At 35.0% G+C, this 20,567-nt stretch overlaps 1 long non-coding RNA gene across 1 annotated transcript; it reads right to left on the bottom strand.

Annotated features, from left to right (window-relative positions):
• Nucleotides 1–534: 534 nt before the first annotated feature.
• Nucleotides 535–19,246, bottom strand: LOC129137367 (uncharacterized). The gene is made up of 3 exons (XR_008539863.2): nucleotides 19,129–19,246; nucleotides 9,884–10,057; nucleotides 535–780 (listed from the first exon to the last, which is right to left on the bottom strand). It is a non-coding gene; the product is annotated as an uncharacterized LOC129137367 (long non-coding RNA).
• Nucleotides 19,247–20,567: the final 1,321 nt, after the last annotated feature.

Genomic DNA, 20,567 nt, shown 5'->3' with positions numbered 1-20,567 from the left:
ATAATGATTAGGTTTTAAAATACATAGTTGACTATATGAGATCCATTTTTATGGCAACATTTCTGGCCTGTAATTGATATTCTCTCCAAAAAATTTAGTCAAAGAATTAGACAAACTCCATCTGTGATTTGAAAATATTAAATTTTGAATAGAAACACAGAATTTTAAGGTACAGTTTTAAATTTTGGTTGGCCTTACATCATTTTCCCAAACACAACCTTTTTGCTTTTTTTGAACTCCTGGGTGATCCTGAAATATGAATATTATTACATGCTCATTTGAAGTTCTGAATAAAATTAATGGAGAAGTGAATATTTATAAAAGTATATTTAAAATATGCAAAATAATTATAATTTTTTCATAATATTTATAATTAAAATATTTGGATGCAATAATTTCAGCTGCAAGCATAGAATATTTTCCATATTACTGCAAGAGAGGCCTAAGGACTAGACCAGTTGTTTGCCTTTTAAAATATATATATATATATATATATATATATATATATATATATATATATATATTTTAGGTTTCAAGAACAGGTGATATAATCCACACCCTGTATTAGGTATTCGTGACTCTAATACATTTTATATTTTGATACTGAGAAGAGCTTAATTCAATGTTTAAAACAGCAACAACGACAAGGGAAAACTTACACTTGCTTTGTGTACTGGTCCTTGGTAGTGATTTATAGGAAATTTCACATTCCTGGGACACACTGATGTCATCTAGAGCAACGGTAGCATTTGATGACAAAACAGTAGCTTCCAAAATTAACTATAATTACAGAAAGATAAAACTGTTAAAAACACATCACAAAAGTAATGTCTTACAATCATATTTCTTTGTGTAGAGGAACCCTATTTACATCTGTCCCATTCTCCAATCTAATTTTAGAAAACTGTTCTGACCAGAACATCCTAATTTAAATTTATAAAACCATAACTGCTTTGACAGCGTCTTATGTACCTTAATGCCAAAGGTAACCTTGTTTCAATTAAAGTGGTAACATTCATCACGAGTGAAGGGCTCTCTTCTCATTGGAGCCATTAAGAGTCATATGCATTTATAATGAGCTCTTTGGGGTAATCAACTGTGTGACTTACAACTCAATTTAATTGAGATATGAATTGATTTGTAATCAGTGTGCTGAAGGCAATGATTTATTTCCATATTAAAATATTTAAATATTATATACATTCATACAAACATAATATATATTATATACATACACAGAAACATACTCACTGTAGTAAAGCACACATCAATAACCACATACAGTGGTTGATAATATTCATATGCTGAAGCACTCAGAGACATCTATTTAATTTTAGTTTATTCTAACGCTGAATAATGACTGATATAATTTGTTTTCTTTCTTGTTAATTACTCATATTATGTTGTTATTCCAAGAAGAAAAAAAGAGAGAGAGAGAGAGAGAAAGGAGGGAAAGGAAGAAGTAATTTATGCCAGGAATCTTATGAACCTGCATAGTGGACCACCAGTCCAGGACACAGACAGAAGGTACATTTCTATCCTATCAAGGAGGGTGTCCAATCTCAAGGATCATTAAATTTACTTGTGCCAGGGCTCAGAACATGCTATCTCAAAATACAACACCTTGGAGTCAGAACATGCTGTCCCAAAATATAGCACCTTGGAGTCCCTCTCTGCCTTCCCCTCTCTTTCCTTTGTGAGAGCCAGCCATAAAGGAATTATCTGGCTTACTTCTCCTCAAAATAGGTCATAAGAACCTCATTTAACTGGTGTCCTACCCTATCTATACCTGGATGAAAAAAACACTACACAGAGAGGCCCATAAAGATCTTTGCTGAGTTCTCTCCAAGTTTTTACAATGAGATCATATTCTTTCTGTCCATTTGTATTTCTTCATGATTGTCCATTCATTGTTGAACTTAAGCATAAACATAGAGAGTTTTCCCTGGTCTTCAGGCCTTTGTTTTTGAAGGCCCCTATGTCACATAAAATGTTAATAAATTTGTTATTTTTTTCTTTTTAACCTCTCTTTTGTTATAGGGGTTCCAGCCATGTCCCTTGTGATGAGTGAGGAAACGGTATTACTTTTCCTCTCCTACACTTCGTATGATACATTCACTACCCTACATCATAAATGCTGTATAAGAAATAAGTATAAGATCCTAGGAGGCTCAAAGAAGACACTTCATTATTTCTGCCAATAATGAGAGTTTGGGAAAAGATTTGGTGGAGAAGAAGTAATAGTAAGCCTCCATGATACCAAATTTTGTTGGGCAAAACATTTTACCTCGAGAAACTGAGGCAGCAATCGCAGCAAAAACACAGAGATGAGAAAGTGTATGGTGTGTTTAGAAAATGTTGATGGGTGTTAATGGAGTATAAGATTTTAAGAGAACAACAAATTAATCAGATAATAGATGGAGAGGAAAATTCCATGAGTTGGTACAGCTCAATTGGAGAGAAACTAGATAGCATTTGTTAAAAAGAAAAATTGCATAGACTATAAAAATTGAGTTAATTTCTTGGCATTTATCCTAGTGAGACACTCAAAGGTATACACATGAAGGCTTGTGCAGGAATGTTTATTTCAGTGCTGGTTTTGATGACAAATGACAGGAAAGAACTTACATGTGAATGAATCAATCAATAGTGAGAAATACTATACCAGTTAAAAATAATATCTATCGCCATGTGTCATTATGGAAAGAAATTCAACATGTGTTTTGGAGTAAAAAAATTAAGTTACAGAAAAATATTATAGTATAATATTACTTAGGCTGAAAACATACAATGGTTTAGATTTCCAAGTATATGTGGTACATTTATACATATTAAGTAAATAGAAAATGGACTGGAAGTAAAAATAAACTGGTATCTAAAGATACTCAAGATAAAATCTATGGTGGGTGATGAGGGTGGTCAGCAGGGACTGTTGCTTTATTTGCAATTTTTGATATTTAATGTGATGTACATAATATTTTTTTAAGATTCTGATTAGAGATGATTTCTGTAGAATGTTAAACTAAGAAATTTAGCCTTCATTCCAGAGGCAGAAAATAACATAGGTTTTGAAGAAGGATCTTGGTAAAATATACACAAGTATTGTACTTTAGAAATATATTGTGTTTAATACCATTAAGTGACTGTGATTTTTTTGGACAGCTTAACTTTTGAAAGAGTTTTTCTATATTCATTATTATAATACATCTTGCATTGATGTCAATTAAAATAGATGTTTAATTCTTCAGACTCATTAGACAAGCATTTGTTGACCATCATATTTGAAGGTCTGTGCTACTCAGAGAAAACTGGAGAAAAAAAAAAAAACGACAGTTTGAGGCACTTCTCTATGCTCCTAAAGAGGTACACGCTCACATTATTTGAATGGAATGGGTGGGCCCTGGGATGAGGTGAAGTAAAATCCTGAGGTAGTCTTTAAAATGTGGTTACATTATTTTACCTGAAGGGACCCACCAGGTTCCTTTAGATATTCATATTAAAATGGAAGGATAAATCCAACTTCAAAAGCCAAATAAAAATAATATTAGGTCATCTATATTTTGCTTGCTTACTTCTACATAGTTAAATTCATAATTATACAATTAGAAATTGTAATTCTACCATTAATTAAAATCATACGAATTTTAAAATACAAGCAATTACTTCCTTCAAAAAATGTCTGTTACACCTGTAAATAATGACCATCTCATGGTTTCAAAATCACCTTGGCTGTTCCTATTTTTTATTGCTGGTTTTAACCAAACTGATATATACATATACATATACATATATATATGTATATATGTATATATATACATATACATATACATATATATGTATATATGTGTATATATGTATATATGTATATACATAACCAAACTGATATATATACACATATATGTATATATGATATATATATCACATATATGTGTAAATATACATATATTATATGATATATATATCACATATATGTATATATCATATATTATGATATATATCATATATATACGTATATACGTGTATATATGTATATATGTGTATATATGTGTATATATGTATATATATAACCAAACTGATATATACATATGCATATATGTATATATGATATATATATCACATATATGTGTATATATATCATATATTATATGATATATATATCACATATATGTGATATATATATCATATATTATATGATATATATACGTATATACACGTATATATACGTATATACGTGTATATATGTATATATACACACATACACACATATATGTGTGTGTATATATATACACACATAGCCACATATATATGTGTGTGTGTATATATATGTGTGTTTGTGTGTGTATATATATACATATATATATGTATGTATATATATATATATAAAATGTTGTGACCAATTCCCTTTCGGAACTACAGTCAGCATCAATTGGTAATCAGTAAGTGAGAAAGAGGTCACTCAGAAGAGCTGTTTCAACCACAGATGGAGGAAGAGTGAAAACCTCATTTGATAAGATTCTCAAGGTAATTGAATAATTTACATTTTAAATTGAATTAGATGACTCACTCTTCTAAAACTATTTTTTGGGATCTTGTTGATTTTTGTTTTATTCAATTATATTATTCCTTCTATGAACAAAATAATTTCTTGCTTTTAGGAACCATAAAAATTCATAAATGTTCATAATCAAGTGATTACTTTTTACAAGTGCAAAACTCAGGTGCTTTTCCAGACAAATACGCAATTAACATAGAAATCTTGTTTTCAAAAAAAATAACAGGAGCAAAAAATGAATATGAATCCAAGAGAAAATAGAGATATAGTAAGAAGGAGTAGAGAGTAGTAGGAATATATTAATTTTTGAAGAATGATGATGGTATCAATAATAAGAGCAGCAGCCACCTTTTATTTAGCACTTACTATATGCCAGTCACATTCACTTGTTTTAATCCTGTGAAGATGATGCTATTTTCGTCTTATTTTAAGGTGAAAGAAACAGAAGATTAGAGAATAGAAGTAATTGGTTGAATGTCACATGTCAAGTAAGAAAAATATGTAAGCTGAGCCATTAATGATTATACTATCCTGCATCTCTCTAATGAAATAAAGAGATAACTGGGCTTTAGTGGATGCTGCAGAATAGGGCTGTCTGGAGAAACAAGATTTCATGCAGCTCTAGATTAAGCAGGCCAAGGACACAGCAACTTTACGGAGACCCGATCACCTTTTACTTTTGTGTTATGAATCTTACCCTTCACTGAATCGTCAAATAATGTCAGGAAATTGTTATTGATTTATATCATTGACTCCGATAAAGAGAGAACATGGTATCCATCATTGTGTGAAATTTCACAAAAGGTTCATTTCAAAATGAAATCTAAAATATGATACAATTACATTTTAATGGGAAGCTCGAAGAAAGTAGAGCAACTTGAAATCAATGGACTACTCAGAAAAAGTGCCACCTTGAGATACTAAAACAGCACAACAGTTGGGTGGAAAAGAAATATTAAAAGAATCTATTTGTGTGAAAAGCTGAACATAGCAAGTGAGCAGGCCAAGTTAAAACAGATTTGAAAAATACTATTAACTCTTTGACCTAAATTTTTCCAATAAACTCTCACAAGAAATAGAGGGAATATTGAAATGTCATTAATTTGCTGTTCTTACAGAGAAAACAGTAAACCTAATTCTTTGCCAGCAGGAAGAGCAAATGCCCTACCTAACTAGGGGTGCTTATTTGCTATGAAACCCAAAGCAATCTGTATTCTGTTATACTGTCTACAATTGACATCAAAAGAACCACACTGAATCAGAATTTCATGGCTAAAAGGGAACACAGAGGTCACGTGATTTGATGTCTTTCTTCTTTCCAATATTTGGACTGGATTACACTGTACTGTATAAATATGTTCAGAGCTTAGTCACGTGGAACTGAAAGCTAGACAATGACTAAGGTCACACTTAAATGATTCAGGCTACTAATCTTAAATCCTAGCCTATATCCAAGAAGACAAACTTTAAATATTTGAATATTTAAAAAGCTAGATTAACTATTTGTAGGTAGAAATACTTTTTCATTTGTTGTCGATAAAAGAACAAAGTAGAACTGTACCTAGCTAGAATCCTCATGTATATTTTCATATCTTTAAAAATACACTCAGAGAAATCAGGTTAAAGCCAGCATAATATTAGCATCTTTTTTTTTCTGCAGAGGATAAGAAATGGGATGGAGAGAGATACAAGGAAGACAAAAGTTGCATCTTCATAAGCAAACAAACTTTAACATTATAAGCAAACAAAATGTTAACATTAGTTAATCCTGAGCTGTATTTAGGTATTTGTTTCTCTCTGTTTTAACTACTAGTTAGAAATATTTAATAGTAAATATATGCAATACTCATGGATTAAATATTACCATGTATGTATCTGTGCAAGTGTATCTATTTTTATATATTGTGTATGTATAAAATCCAGACTGATTCACAGCAGAACATCAATGCAAGTCCACAGTTCCTTATCTAAAGTCTTTGGGGCCAGATGAGTTTTGAAATGTGAACAGCTCAGAGCTGAGAATGGTAACATAACACGGAGAGTGTTTATTACATGACACCCTCTGGGAGATTGGGGGCAGCACTGTTTAATCAAACCTATCATGAAATCAGCTGCCTAAAGGCCTCACAGTGGTTCAGGGCAGCTTGGGTTTTGCCTCTAAACTCATTTTTAAAAAGCTTATTGCTTTCCAAACTTAATTTTCTAAATTGCTGATTGGATATTATAGGGCTGTCATGGGCTTCTTGAGAGTGAAATGTGAGGGGATGTTTTTTTCTTATTTTTCTTTTACTCATCTGTAGTTTCCAAAATAAATGTGTGCTGTAGCCAACTCATAGGCAGATTAAGTGGGGATGCACAGAGGAAAAGTCTTAGCTTCTCTGGGGTGAATTCAATGTGACCGAGGCCTCGAAAGAACTCAGCATTGAGGCTGATTGGAGAGAAAAAGCAACACAAGGTGCTGAGCCACCAGCAGGGAGATGAAGGGAGAGGAAGGAGCAGGGCTGGGTTAGAAACTCTCACACATCCATTGCAGCCAAATCACAGAATCTAACCAAACCACTGCCCATCTACAAACTAGTTAATATGCCCCCAGATAATAAGGGATAGTCTCCATTTGCACTGCAAAGCAAAACCATTACTATATCCAAAAAGGAGAACATTAAAGAGAAAACAAAAATTGCATTCACTGAAACTCTTCAGTAATGCTGATGGGTCCATGAGAGCTTCCAGCTGTAGACAGAAATGGCATGTGTTTCAACTCATATTTCTAAATTACTTACTGCTAGAAAGAACATTCTATTTTCTTCTCAATATGTCAATTAATGACAAACTCTGAACGATCTTCTTGGTGAGTTTCATTCTAAGTAAAAGCAAACCGAATGAAAACATTTTTCTATAGAATATAAATGCAGGAGGCAAAAGATCAAATTGTTCTGATTTCATTGCCCTGCTCCTTGCAATGGAGATTGACACCAAAATGATTCCATGACCAGCCTTTGTGTCAAATGCTTCCCAATTAAGAGCTGCTAGTATTCATGATGTCTTTGTCCATTAAATATGAGAATAGAATAAATTGATCTTTGAGAAGGGACGTTGGGGACCTTCGCTGAGTAAATAAGCCTTTAATGATCAAGCCTAGAGTTCTGATCAAGCGGGAATTCCCTTTATAAAACAGAGAACACTAAGATTTATTGAGTGTCTACTATTTCCAGACAATATCCAAGGAATAACTACAGCAATAAAAACAGCTGAATTCTGTGTTTGTGCCAGATTTGCTTCCATGTGCTTTACAAGTATGCACCATATAATCCTCACAATAACTGTATAAAGTAGAGAAGAGTAATTGATTACAGTTGATGCTTATGCCCTAGTCTTCCTGCTTTCATGGGGAGGTGGTTCACTGTAGTAACATTGCTGTTACTTACCCCTCACTCCGTGGGAGGAGGAAGATTTACCTGACTGTGAAGTTAGAAGAGTAACCTGGGGGAGCTCGAGTCATCCTCTTCTCCCATTCAACACCCACTATTGGGAGCCAGCCTGTCCTCAGGAGGCATGCACACTGATATTATCTCTGGCTAAAGGTAAGAGACTTCACCTAGAGTATGAGCTCTATATTTCTCCAGCACAGTCAATTGTCCTCTGGGTAATTCTATTTATTCTAAGATCAAGCATTATTTTAAATAAGTGACTCTACATTCTAAAGCCATCTGCTCCAAAATATGTATTCTCTACCTGTTTAACCTCTATATTTATCTCAATTTGTTCAGAAATGAGGATGAGATGACCTTAAATCCCCAACTATTATCCTCACACCCCACTAATGAAAGAGGCATAGAGGGCTTCGGTAACTTCCCTATAATCATACACTTTTTTGTTTTTGTTTTTTTAAGATGGAGACTCACTCTGTTGCCCAGGCTGCAGTGCAGTGAAGCCATGTCGGCTCACTGCAACTTCCACCTCCCAGGTTCAAGTGCTTCTCCTGCCTCAGCCTCCAGAGTAGCTGGGACTACAAGCACGTGCCACCATGCCCGGCTAATTTTTTGTATTTTTTGTAGAGGTGGGGTTTCACCGTGTTACTCAGGATGGTCTCGATGTCCTGATCTCGTGATCCACCCGCCTCAGCCTCCCAAAGCGCTGGGATTACAGGCATGAGCCACCACCCCCAACCCTTTAACTTGAACCCAAGTTTCCAGAGCCCATGTTCATGGCTGCCATTTTAGCTATATTATCTTTAATATTCAGACTCCCCTGGAGTATTGCTTTTATCATCACTGGTTTTCACACATTAGGAAATTTGATGCACAAAGACAATATTTACACAGTCACTTAGCAACCAATGAGCAGAGCAGAGACTAAAACTCAGACCACTGACTCCAAAACAGTGTGCTTTCCACCATATTCCACTCCATCCAATCTAGATTCCAAAATAGCTCTTTTCAAATGTCATCCAGAAGACTTACATACAGGAAGGTAGAAATTAGAACACCCATTTGACAAGATGCAATTGCCTTCTTTTATTATATTTTATTAATACATAGTAGTTGTACACATTTATGGGGTAAATGTGATATTTTGATACATGCATATAATGTGTCACTATCAAATAAAGGTAATTGGGATACCATCTCCTCACACACTTCTCATTTCTTTGTGTTGGGAACGCTCCAAATCTTATCCCCTAAATATTTTGAAATACACAATAACTTGTTATAATTGCCCTACTGTGCTATCAAACACTACAGCTTATTTCTTCTATCTAACTACATTTTTTAACCATTAACAAACCTCCCTTCCTAACCTCCTCCTCCCCACCTTTCTCAGCCTCTAGTAACCACCATTCTCCTCTCTACCTCCATGAGATCAACTTTTTAGTTCCCACACATGAGTGAGAACCTGCCATATTTGTCCTTCTGTGCCTGGCTTATTTCACTTTGTATAATGTCCTCCAGTTCCCAAAGGTGGATAACATTCTCAATGTTACCAGGCAGCAGAAAGTGAGGCAATAGGATTAAAATATTACAGCCCACGTCAGACTTTTTTCACTACATCATATAATCCAATGTCTTCACTTAGAAATGATTTTAAGTTACTCTTCTCTCTGCCATCTTATTCATTTCTTATCTCCATTTTTGCTACTATTCTACACATGTCTTAAGTGCATAGTCAAAACAACCTCTCTACTCATCACAGATCATGTGTTTGATCTCTGAATGTGTTTACTTCATTAATGTTGAATAAATTCATGAGCTGCGTGTGTTATTTTGTTATCTGAAAGGATTAGCATTAAATAAGTGTCTTCTGTTGAGTTGTATTAATTTCGTATGTGCTTACCTGAAAAGGTAGAGTAGATTCTCCCGCTTCTGCAATGAGATCAATTTTTGCGTGGCTCCACTGAGATTCGGAGAATCTGATTATTTTGCCTTGCTTTTGCAAGTTTCCATCTAGAGACGTTCTTGTAAAAACTGAGAGATTTGAATGTTGAGACAAATGATACCAAAACTGCACCTGTTGAAAACATGTTTTCAATGATATAAATATTCCATTGACCTGTCTCTGGTAGTTTTTCCTATAATTTGAAATATTCCTGACCTCAGGTGATCTGCCTGCCTCGGCCTCCCAAAGTGCTGGGATTACAGGCATGAAACACCATCTCTACTAATAATACAAAAAAATTAGCCGGGTGTGGTAGTGCATGCGTGTAATCCCAGCTATTCGGAAGGCTGAGGTAGAAGAATCGCTTGAACCCAGAAGGCGGGGAGGTTGCAGTGAGCTGAGATCACGCCATTGCACTCCAGCCTGGGCAACAAGAGTGAGACTCCATCTCAAAAAACAAAACAAAACAAAACAACAACAACAAACAACAACAACAACAAAATATATATATATATATATATATATGTATATATATATATATATATATATATTCCAAACAACTTCTGTGTTAAATATAATCTTCTCAATTCTCCTTCCCCCCAGATGTGTAACCCCGTCATGGGCAGTACCACTGTTTCCATGGAAGTTTCCAGAATCCTTCTCTCTGGCTTCTTACAAATATGAGAGGTACACGTTGAGACTCAACGTTACAAAATCAAGTATTACTATACAAACTTGATGTTTCAAACAAGAAAAACTTTCCTTAAAAATTATTTTCTTAGGTTAATTTTAAAAACTGTAATTAATACTTTATATCAATTTAGTCTCTGTGGTAGCATTAACAAATAACGGGGAAGCTCACAGGATACTGTTCATCAATAATTGAGCCAAGTAAGACAACGTTCTTTGAGGGTAGGGAGGCTTAATCATTTCACTTCCTATTCACCATCAATAATGACACAATCTAAAGGTTTGATGGCTTAACTACATAGTGAAGAGAATAGAGAGGATTATGCCAGGTGCTGATAGCAGTAGGCCTAACATGAAATTGCGTACTGTTATTGATTCAACCAATATTTACTGACCACTTTCTAAGTACCTGGAGCTGTGTGAGGCAAAAATTAATTCCCTCAATGTTGTCTGGATGATTCATTCTGTAAAATATGTCCACAAAACCTCCATTAAAACAAGTTCAGGTACGCTGCAGTCAAATTTTTTTGCTTCTTCTCATTATCATATAACAGGTCCTAAGGCTGTATGTTTTAAAGAAAAACCCAACATTTAAAGATGAGGTCCCACAAAAGTGGAATACTTCTCTTTAGATTCAGTGACATTTTTTCAGGTTCATTATATTTTAAATTCTTTTTTAAAAATGTTTTCCCATTCACCATTGTGCTTTTATACTGATACATGGACAGATACTAGTGTATATATAGGCAAGCCATGTATTTCACTGTTGGGACCCAATTCCAATGATGAATGTTGACCAAAAAAAATGTTTTAAATGCTTTTTTAAAAAAATTGTTCATTTTAAAACACCAAGCATCTATTTGGTACACATCTTTATCAATGTCTACTTAATTGTGATCACCTGATTTAAAAATTCTGATTGTTTATTTCATTTCAGATTTTATTACTGTGCTTACCTTAATTCACACCTTGACAGGTGAGTTAGAAACAAAAATAATGGAAATGTTTAATTAAATTCCATGGAAAGAGAGGATTCATGTTTCTCAACTGCGATTACATTTTAGATCCCTGCTGTAAGTTTCACTATGTCCCAAGCTTGTAAATATGCAAAACAGAGCTTTAAACCTAGTTGTACAAGAGATGTGCATGTCCCATCAGAATTTTGAGCTGTCAAACTGTCACTCAGTACATCACCAGTGTGAAGTTATTTTAATAGTGTATTAAGTATAAATGCCAACGGGATCCATAGTCAATGGGATAAGAGCTCAGAACTTATATTTAATTTACTTTTTTTATAGAATTTGCATTATGCAGACTTAAATTCTTAAGTTATTAAATACCAAGGAATGTTCCATTATCTTTTGAATTTTTGAGGGTGAAATCACTGAACAAAAGTTATTGATACAGCCCACAAATTTTTTTAATTCATTGTTTTTCCTTTTTACTTTTATTTTAGGTTCGGGGTACATGTGAAGATTTGTTACATAGGCAAACACGTGTCACGGGGACTTGTACAGATTATTTCATCACCCAGGTACTAAGCATTGTACCCAATAGCTATCTTTTCTGCTCCTCTACCTCCTCCACCCTCCCCCCTAAAGTAGACCCCCGTGTCTGTTGTTTCCTTCTTTGTGTTCATTGTTTTTATTATTTAGCTCCCAACTTGTAAGTGAGAACATGCGGTATTTGGTTTCCTTTTCCTGTGTTAGTTTGCTAAGGATAATGGCCTCCAGCTCCATCCATGTTCCCACAAAAGACATGATCTTGTTCTTTTTTTATGGCTGCATATTCCGCAGTATATATGTACCACCCTTTCTTTATCCAATCTGTCATTGATGGGCATCTAGGTTGATTCCATATCCTTGCTATTGTAAATAGCGCTGCAATGACCATTCACATACATGTGAATGTATCTTTATGATAGAATGATGTCTTTTTTTTTTTTTTTTTTTTTTTTTTTAGACAGGGTTTCACTCCAGTTGTTCAGGCTGGAGTGCAGTGGCATGATCACGGCTCACTGCAGCCTCAAACTCCTGAGCTCAGGTAATTCTCCTACCTCAGCCTTCTCAGTAATTGGGACTACAGGCTTGCACCACCACACCCAGCTAATTTTTTTTTTTTTAATTTTTAGTAGAGATGAGGGTTTCACCATGTTACCCAGACTGGTCTTAAACTCCTGGACTCAAGCACTCCACCCACCTCAGCTGCCCAAAGTACTGGGATTACAGGCATGAGCCACTGCACCTGACCTACAGTAGAAAAATTTCTAGTACTGTAGGTATATGTACCCAGTAATGGGATTGCTGGGTGGAATAGTAGCTCTGCTCTTAGCTCTTTGCGGAGTTGCCATACTGCTTTCTGCAATGGTTGAACTAATCTACACTCCTATCAACAGTGTATAAGCATACTTTTTTCTCCACAACCTTGCCGGCATGTTATTTTTTGACATTTTAATAATGGCCATTCTGACTGGTGTGAGATGATATCTCATTGTGGTTTTGATTTGAATTTCTCTAATGATCAATTTTAAGTTATTGATACAAGCTGTGAGTTCACATAAGTAGTACTCAAGTATGGAAACTCTGTGCCTCTCAACCTGGTACATGCCAGTAGCAGAACACTAAACCTTAAACTCCAAATCATGAAACGTGTCATAAATTCCTCACAGAACTTATTATAGTAATTTGTATTTTCTAAGTATTCAGTTAATTGCATTAAAAAAAGAAGAAAGAAATGAGAAGACTGTCAGTAAATGCTTATAAACATTCAGAAATATATATAGAGAAAGTAACAGAGAGAGAGAGAGGAAAGAGAGGAAGAAAGATAATCTATTCTATGTCAAAAAAATGTATAAGGCATTACAGATCCTTAGGGACCTTTGAGTCTTTTGGAGGAAAAGTGGCAAAAGAAAATGAACATTTAATTATAATGAGCATAACTACAAAATTGTGAAAATAGTGTGGCTGTTAAATTTAAATTAATTAAAATTAAACAAAGTGAAAAATTCATTTTCTCAGTTATGGTTTTGTTTTTGTTGTTGTTGTTGTTGTTGTTCTTGAGACAGAGTTTCACTCTGTTGCCCAGGCTGGAATGCAGTGGCGTGATCACGGCTCACTGCAGCCTCCACTTCCTGGGTTCAAGTGATTCTCCTGCCTCAGCCTCCAGAGTAGCTGGGACTACAGGCACGTGCCACCACACCCAGCTAATTTTTGTATTTTTAGTAGCGATGGGGTTTTACCATGTTGGCCAGGATGATCTCGATCTCCTGACCTTGTGATCCACCTGCCTCAGCCTCCCAAAGCGCTGGGATTACAGGCCAGAGCCACTGCGCCCGGCCTCTCAGTTGTTTTAAATGCTCAATAGCTCTATGTAGCTAGTAGCTACTATACTTAACATAGGGAACATTGTCCATCATCCCAGAATGTTGCATGAAACAGGTCTGCAAAGCATGTAAGTGAAAATTACACCAAACATTCAAATTTTATTTACTACTTGATCATTTTTAAAGGAAATGTTCTTGATGCATGCCTGCTTCATTCAAAACAAGTTAAGTAAAATGTTAATAAAAAGGGCTTGCTTTTATTTTTATTGGGTCTCCACTAAGGCAGATTTTATATATAGTATGACTATTCAAGACTTTGAATCACTGCATTCAAGAGAATTTCATGTGGTTAAAAAAGTTTCCAACAAACAGTTCTTTCTGAATATTGAAGATAAAAATGGAAGCTCCAATTATTTCATTTTTAATTGTATCCTTATGATTTTAAATTATTTCTATTTTTAAAAAATATATATATATACATTAAATCATATATTTTACTACCAAAGGAAACAACATCTGGTGATTTACACCAGTTACTGCATATGGATGAGTACCTAAGCTGGAGAGGGGGTGATAGTCTAAGTTCCATTGGCTCTCGTGTCTGTACAGTGCCTCTGGGACCTTGGGCTCTCTGATACTTCAGTCTGGGACACCCAAGATCATGATTCCGAGGTTCAAAATGAATTCTTCCTTATTTTTCTGTTTTCTTTCTTTTTTTTTTTAATTTTGATCATCTCCTGTTGAAACCCTCCTCTTCAAATTTTCTGCCAATTTTCTCAACTTCCCTATGGACTTTGTTCTAATTCCTTCTCAATCTCAGAGCTCCTTGGTCAGATCTTCATGGCCATTCTCGATTTTACTCCAAACCCTCAGCCACCTCTGCCTTCTCTGCTTCACATCAGACCCTTTATGCCTTCCTCAGTCTGCTTATTGCCACACTTGCTGCACCTTTATAAGATCTAGAATACGAAGATACAGAAGGACAAGAATAGCCAAAAAAGCAAAATAGATAAATGGGAGAAAAGAAAAAAAAACAAGCTAAGATATCTATAGCTCCTCAAAATTCAGCTGGGAATAAGTATATATTGAAAGAGGGGATCATTCATCACATACATAAACACACAGACACACACACACATCCCTCACCATTACCATAGTGATTTTTATTGCTCCTAGTCAGTTATGCTTTTTCCTGGGCATTCTTTTCCTGAACAAGCTTATGTTGAGGTTTAGAATCTTCAATAAAACAGAATCTGTTTTTCCCGTTTAAATGATTAATCTTTATGTGCTTTGATATACAGATTGGAGAGAGCACCTGCTTGCCCTTTCCTCTGTAGACTGTTGCTTCCTCTAGAATCCATCAGCTATTCTAACATTGATCTTTGGATTAAACACAATGACCAGGGAATAGAGCACAACTGCACCATTGCAGGACATGATCCAAAATTACTTTTTTTCTAAATTGTTCTTTGACTCCAGTTCATTGTCCTACTTTGGGGACATTGTAAGACATGGCCTTTTGAAACTCTTTGAGAGAGATTTGTAGAGTGTTATTATTATACTGGACTCACCCTCTTGTAGTTTGCAGCATTTTACACTGAATTGCTGTCAGTATCCCCCACTAAACAACATTTTGTTAGAGCAAGCATGTGTTTAGGTTGTTGTCATTATATTCCCTGCATCGAGGACTGTGATCAACACACAGTAGATAAGCAATATATATGTGTTGAATCGTAGGTATAATGTTTACTTTGGTAATATAGCAAGCACTCGGGAGAAGTCTCAGAAGAACTATTTTCAGTTTTGTTTATTTCTCTTTACTTCCTTGAATCTGAACCACATGTGGCCCTCTCTGCATTGGCAGACTCAAATGTGTAGGCTGGCCCTCATAAACTTTACTTTGGGATCCAACCTATCTCTGGTTTCAACTACCTTTGTCCTGACTTTCTCATTCATATTTGTAAAACAATCTATGAATTATCTTTTACTGAAGGAATATTAATGTACTTGCAAAACAAGTTGGAGAATTAAAAACAAAAGAAAGATCAATAGATGAACATACAAACTAACTTTGAAAGCAAAAGCTTCATATTATCCATCTTCCTGTATTTAATTGTGAAGTCCTAAAAGTAAGAGATTATGTTACTTACACAGTAACTCAAATATGAAAACTCAGAAAAATTAGTACCCACATTAATCCCCTTCATACTTTACATTTCCTAGTTAATTGTAAACAGTAACAGCATTTCAACAGCAGTAAGATAGAATAGCTTTGGGCTCCCTCGTGTTCTGTTTGTCCTATCTTGTATTTCAAAGAAAAATGCCAGTTTTCCACTAGTGGCTGAAAGGACTTTTGAAGCATAAATTAAAGTCCGCATCTTGAACAATGATTAGCTGCAAGAACAATTGTCCATGCTGATGGCATGTGTTGGCCACATATAAAGTACAAGGTAATCCATGCAAAATGGCCCTAAAATCGTGCTGTTAGAAATGGCAACTCACGAGAAAGCTCAAGTTGCTTTAAATTCCTTTCAAAAAAGGAAAAAATTCTTAACTGTATTAGTCTGCTAGGATTATGTAGGAAAAAAAACATATAATTTCAGAAAATGAAGGCTTTAATCATATCAAAGTACCCCACACTGGTTATCTCACTGCTTGACTCTACTACCTTATAATGAAGAACATTGGTTCCATGAAAGCACTATTATTAATACGTTCCAATGCAGAGGATTGGCTAGATTTTCCAGTTACCCAAGAAGGTAAGAATTTGTTTTGTTTCCTTATTCTGTAACTTTTATGTAAGAAAATATCGACCAGGTGCGGTGGCTCACGCCTGTAATCCCAGCACTTTGGGAGGCCAAGGCGGGTGAATCACGAGGTCAGGAGATCGAGACCATCCTGGCTAACATGGTGAAACCCCGACTCTACTAAAAATACAAAAAATTAGCCAGGAGTGGTGGTGGGCACCTGTAGTCCCAGCTACTCAGGAGGCTGCGGCAGGAGCTTGCAGTGAGCCCAGATTGTGCCACTGCACTCCAGCCTGGGCGACAGAGTGAGACTCTGTCTCAGGAAAAAAAAAAAAAGAAGAAAGAAAGAAAAAGAAAATATCACATATTGCCACAAACTTATTTAAAAAATTCATATTATAGTCTTAGAAAAATCCTGAGAACCTTAGCTATGTGTATCTCAGACTATCAATAACATTCTCCTACAGTCTACTCCTACTTCCTAAACTGGAAAGCATTACAAGGTAACTCAAATATCCTTCCTGCTAACTCAAAGACTCCTAAAATTCAAGCACATAGAGAAAAGCGTGAAAAACAAATATCTATTCTGGCAGTCTGCAGTGGCGCCTTGAAACAGTCTCAGTTTTTCAAAAACCAAGGCAAACCATTAAGTCAGTATCCATAGCCTTTAGAGATCGAAGCCTTGGTTTTGATATAAACTACCAAGCACCCAAAATGTCCATGACAGCATTTTCACTGAGACCCCACCTAAATAACACCCCAACCCCAACTAAGTTACCAATTTAAGCAAAAATTAAGTGTCCTCAAGTGGAAACAATGATAAACTGAAACTCAATCCCAGTGACCACAAATCAATGGCTATCGGGAAGCATACAATGATGGGAAAGGTAGATTACATTTTAAAATCATATACATGCATATGATTTCTCAGTGACTCTAGGTGAGTCATAGGAATTTCTAATACACTCTTAATATCTTCAAATTTCTGTAAAGCAGGCAGAATTAACACATCATATTCCTTTACATTCAATTTTTTCTATATATCTAACATTTGTGATCTCATCACTTTAATGTATGACCTTGAATTAAATCTAAGTTAGCTTGTACTTTCAAAGAAGAAGTGCTTCTGGAGTTTCCCCTCAAAAAATAAAAAAACACTCTATATCTATCTTTCTCTTTTTCTGTCTATCTTATAGGATTTAATTAAAATAAAGAGGTGGGAATGGGTAAAAGGCATTTGGATAAAATGGAAATGGAGACCAGGCATTTGCTTTAATTCTTATTCTCACAAAGAAATGGGAAGAAAAAAAAACAAAAGAAAGGAAAAGAAAGTATCTTTAGGACTTTAAAAGAATGTATCTATGGACACCACTACTAAGAACTCAGGGCACTCCCACTTAGACTTATACCAAACTGAAAGTATAATTAGGTTTATACCTCGGAATAATATGTCATTTATCACCAGGAATGCCCAAGTAAACTGCTCTAACACTATACTTACAGGCAATGAATTTACTGTGTGGCACTATTGATCTCTTCATTATTTTCTGATAAGTAAAGACGAAAAAATTAGCTGAAATCCTAAGGGCCGAGAGGCATGTTGGAGCTCTCAAAAGGACTGAAAATAAGACAAGCTGAATACAGACCTCTGATTTAGGTGTTACTTTTATGGAAAGCAAAGGAATTATGTTTACTGAATTAACATTATATTTGGTACATATATACCAATGTTTGGTACAAACATTGTTTACCTACTATGTACCAAATATTTTGCCAGGTGCTTTATTTAATCACATTTTAATCCTTGACATTATTCCATATAATCGTGTATGCTTCCAATGTAAACGCTGACATTTAATCCATACAATCATGTATGTTTCTGGTGTAGACACTGAGTCTCAAAAGGAATATACAATTTGTCTGAGCCACAGTTAGAAAGTGGCAAAAGAGACTTGAACCAAATCTAACTAGTCCATCCTCTCTAATATGCTGCTGAAATAAAATGGATATTTCACTCCTTAGTTTGTGTTTGCCTGGCACCAGAGGACTCATTTAAAAAACTCAAATTTCAGTAAATATAATCATTTCCATTTGTCTTTCTTTCAACAAACACTTATTTAACTGACTTTATTTTTCTCAATGTACATTGTTGGCCAAAAATTTTGGCAACACGTATCCACAGCTTTAGATTATTGAAATGACTGTGTGAAAAGAATATAAAATAACAGAAAGCTTTAATAGCCCTCAAAAGAATGGTGCCAGTTATGTGTTACAAATGGTCTTCTAGAAGGACATAGCATTTTGTGTTGAAATAGCGCATGTAAATCTCTTAATTCATTATTAAAGTGCTAGTAAAACATGGCGGGCATTTACTAGCAGAGTAACCCAAGCTCAGCGATTTACAACCACAGAATGGCCAGTGGAAATTCAGAACAGTTGATTACCTGACATGGGGTAGAGGCAGTGAGCAATTTTGTAAGAACAGGACTTCCAAGCTTGGCCACCCCGGGGGGGCGCTGTGCCTCCAAATAAATAAACGATCCTGCAAAAACAAAGGGAAAGTCATACGGATGCAAGTTCTCTTACACACTTAGCTGTTCTTTGCTCCACAGTCTTATCCTTGCACATGCTAAACTATCAATTAGATAAAGAAAAGTACATTTTTTACATATTTACTATTATGGTTTGTAGATAACAAATAGCATTTATACCGGTATAACATTAAATACCTAAAATAACATTTAATCAATTAAAACAACTCTTGATCCAAATCACCTAAACAAACATTTCTGTTGGCTTCATTTATGTCATAGTGTTTGACATCAAATTAAATGAAGCTTCTAAGCTGACAGTTAGATATTCAACACGCCCTTATGAAATACCCACAAGAGCTTTATTTTTTAGTTTCTTCACAAAGTACCGAAGGATATGAGCTTATGGAATGAATTTTAGTTTCTCCCGGGTCTTACGTGTTTGACATTGTTGTCTGTGCTAGAGGGGATCAAAGCTTAATTAAAGATCTAATCTGAACATTAACAAAATCACCACTTTTAGATTTTAACTACGACGGATGTGCTCATGGCAAATGTGCAGGGGATAACATCTCTCAGCAGCTTAAAAGATCACAGGTTCACAGCTGCTGTCTGGGGTAGTTTCATTGAATATTGAAGACTTACAAGGAAGGCTATACCCAACAATGTCAAGGTCTGATACTGCCCTTTGATAATCACAGTGATAGGCAATTTGGAAAACCAACTATTTTCATTGGAAAATACCGTATTCAGAGAGTGATTTTCCTAGATACAAGTCAATGCCGACTGCACACAAAGGAAAGGATTTAGAATTAGAATGTATTATTTTATAGACTCCATCACATGTTTAACCAAACAACCAAGGATGTGAGTCAGCAGTGTCATCTTTGAGTGGGAAAAATAGAACCCAGTTTATATTGTTTTTAAATCTCAAAACCTACTTGGAAAGATAAAGTTTACTGTCCCCAAATTCCAAATTACAGGTAATGGAAACAGTGCATGCGAGCAAGTTCATTAAATTCTCTATGCTTCACCTAAAAAGGAAAAGAATGGGAAAAGTTGATTTTGAAAAATTCTTCCACCTAAAAATGCTCAGGTTTAGGTAAAATTCAAATGAATGTTTTTAAAAAGATGATCAAAATTCTAAAAACAAATGAACCGATATTCAAAGACTTTACTCCTCCAGTCATTCAAAAGAATATACACAATTTCAAACAAGCTGGTTAATGAAGGTGAGAACATGTACACATTAAGACGCCAAAATCTAAATGAAGCAAAAGGCCTGAATAAATCGTTTAGACAACAAAAGTAACTGAAAAAGTAATGAAAAGAAAATCTAGGGAGAAATGTAT

This window comes from Pan troglodytes, chromosome 18 (genome assembly GCF_028858775.2).
Source record: "Pan troglodytes isolate AG18354 chromosome 18, NHGRI_mPanTro3-v2.0_pri, whole genome shotgun sequence".
In the NCBI taxonomy this organism is placed as follows: Eukaryota; Metazoa; Chordata; class Mammalia; order Primates; family Hominidae; genus Pan; species Pan troglodytes.
The sequence above is the reverse complement of the archived record's forward strand: the minus strand, read 5'-3'. Positions and strand labels throughout refer to the sequence as shown.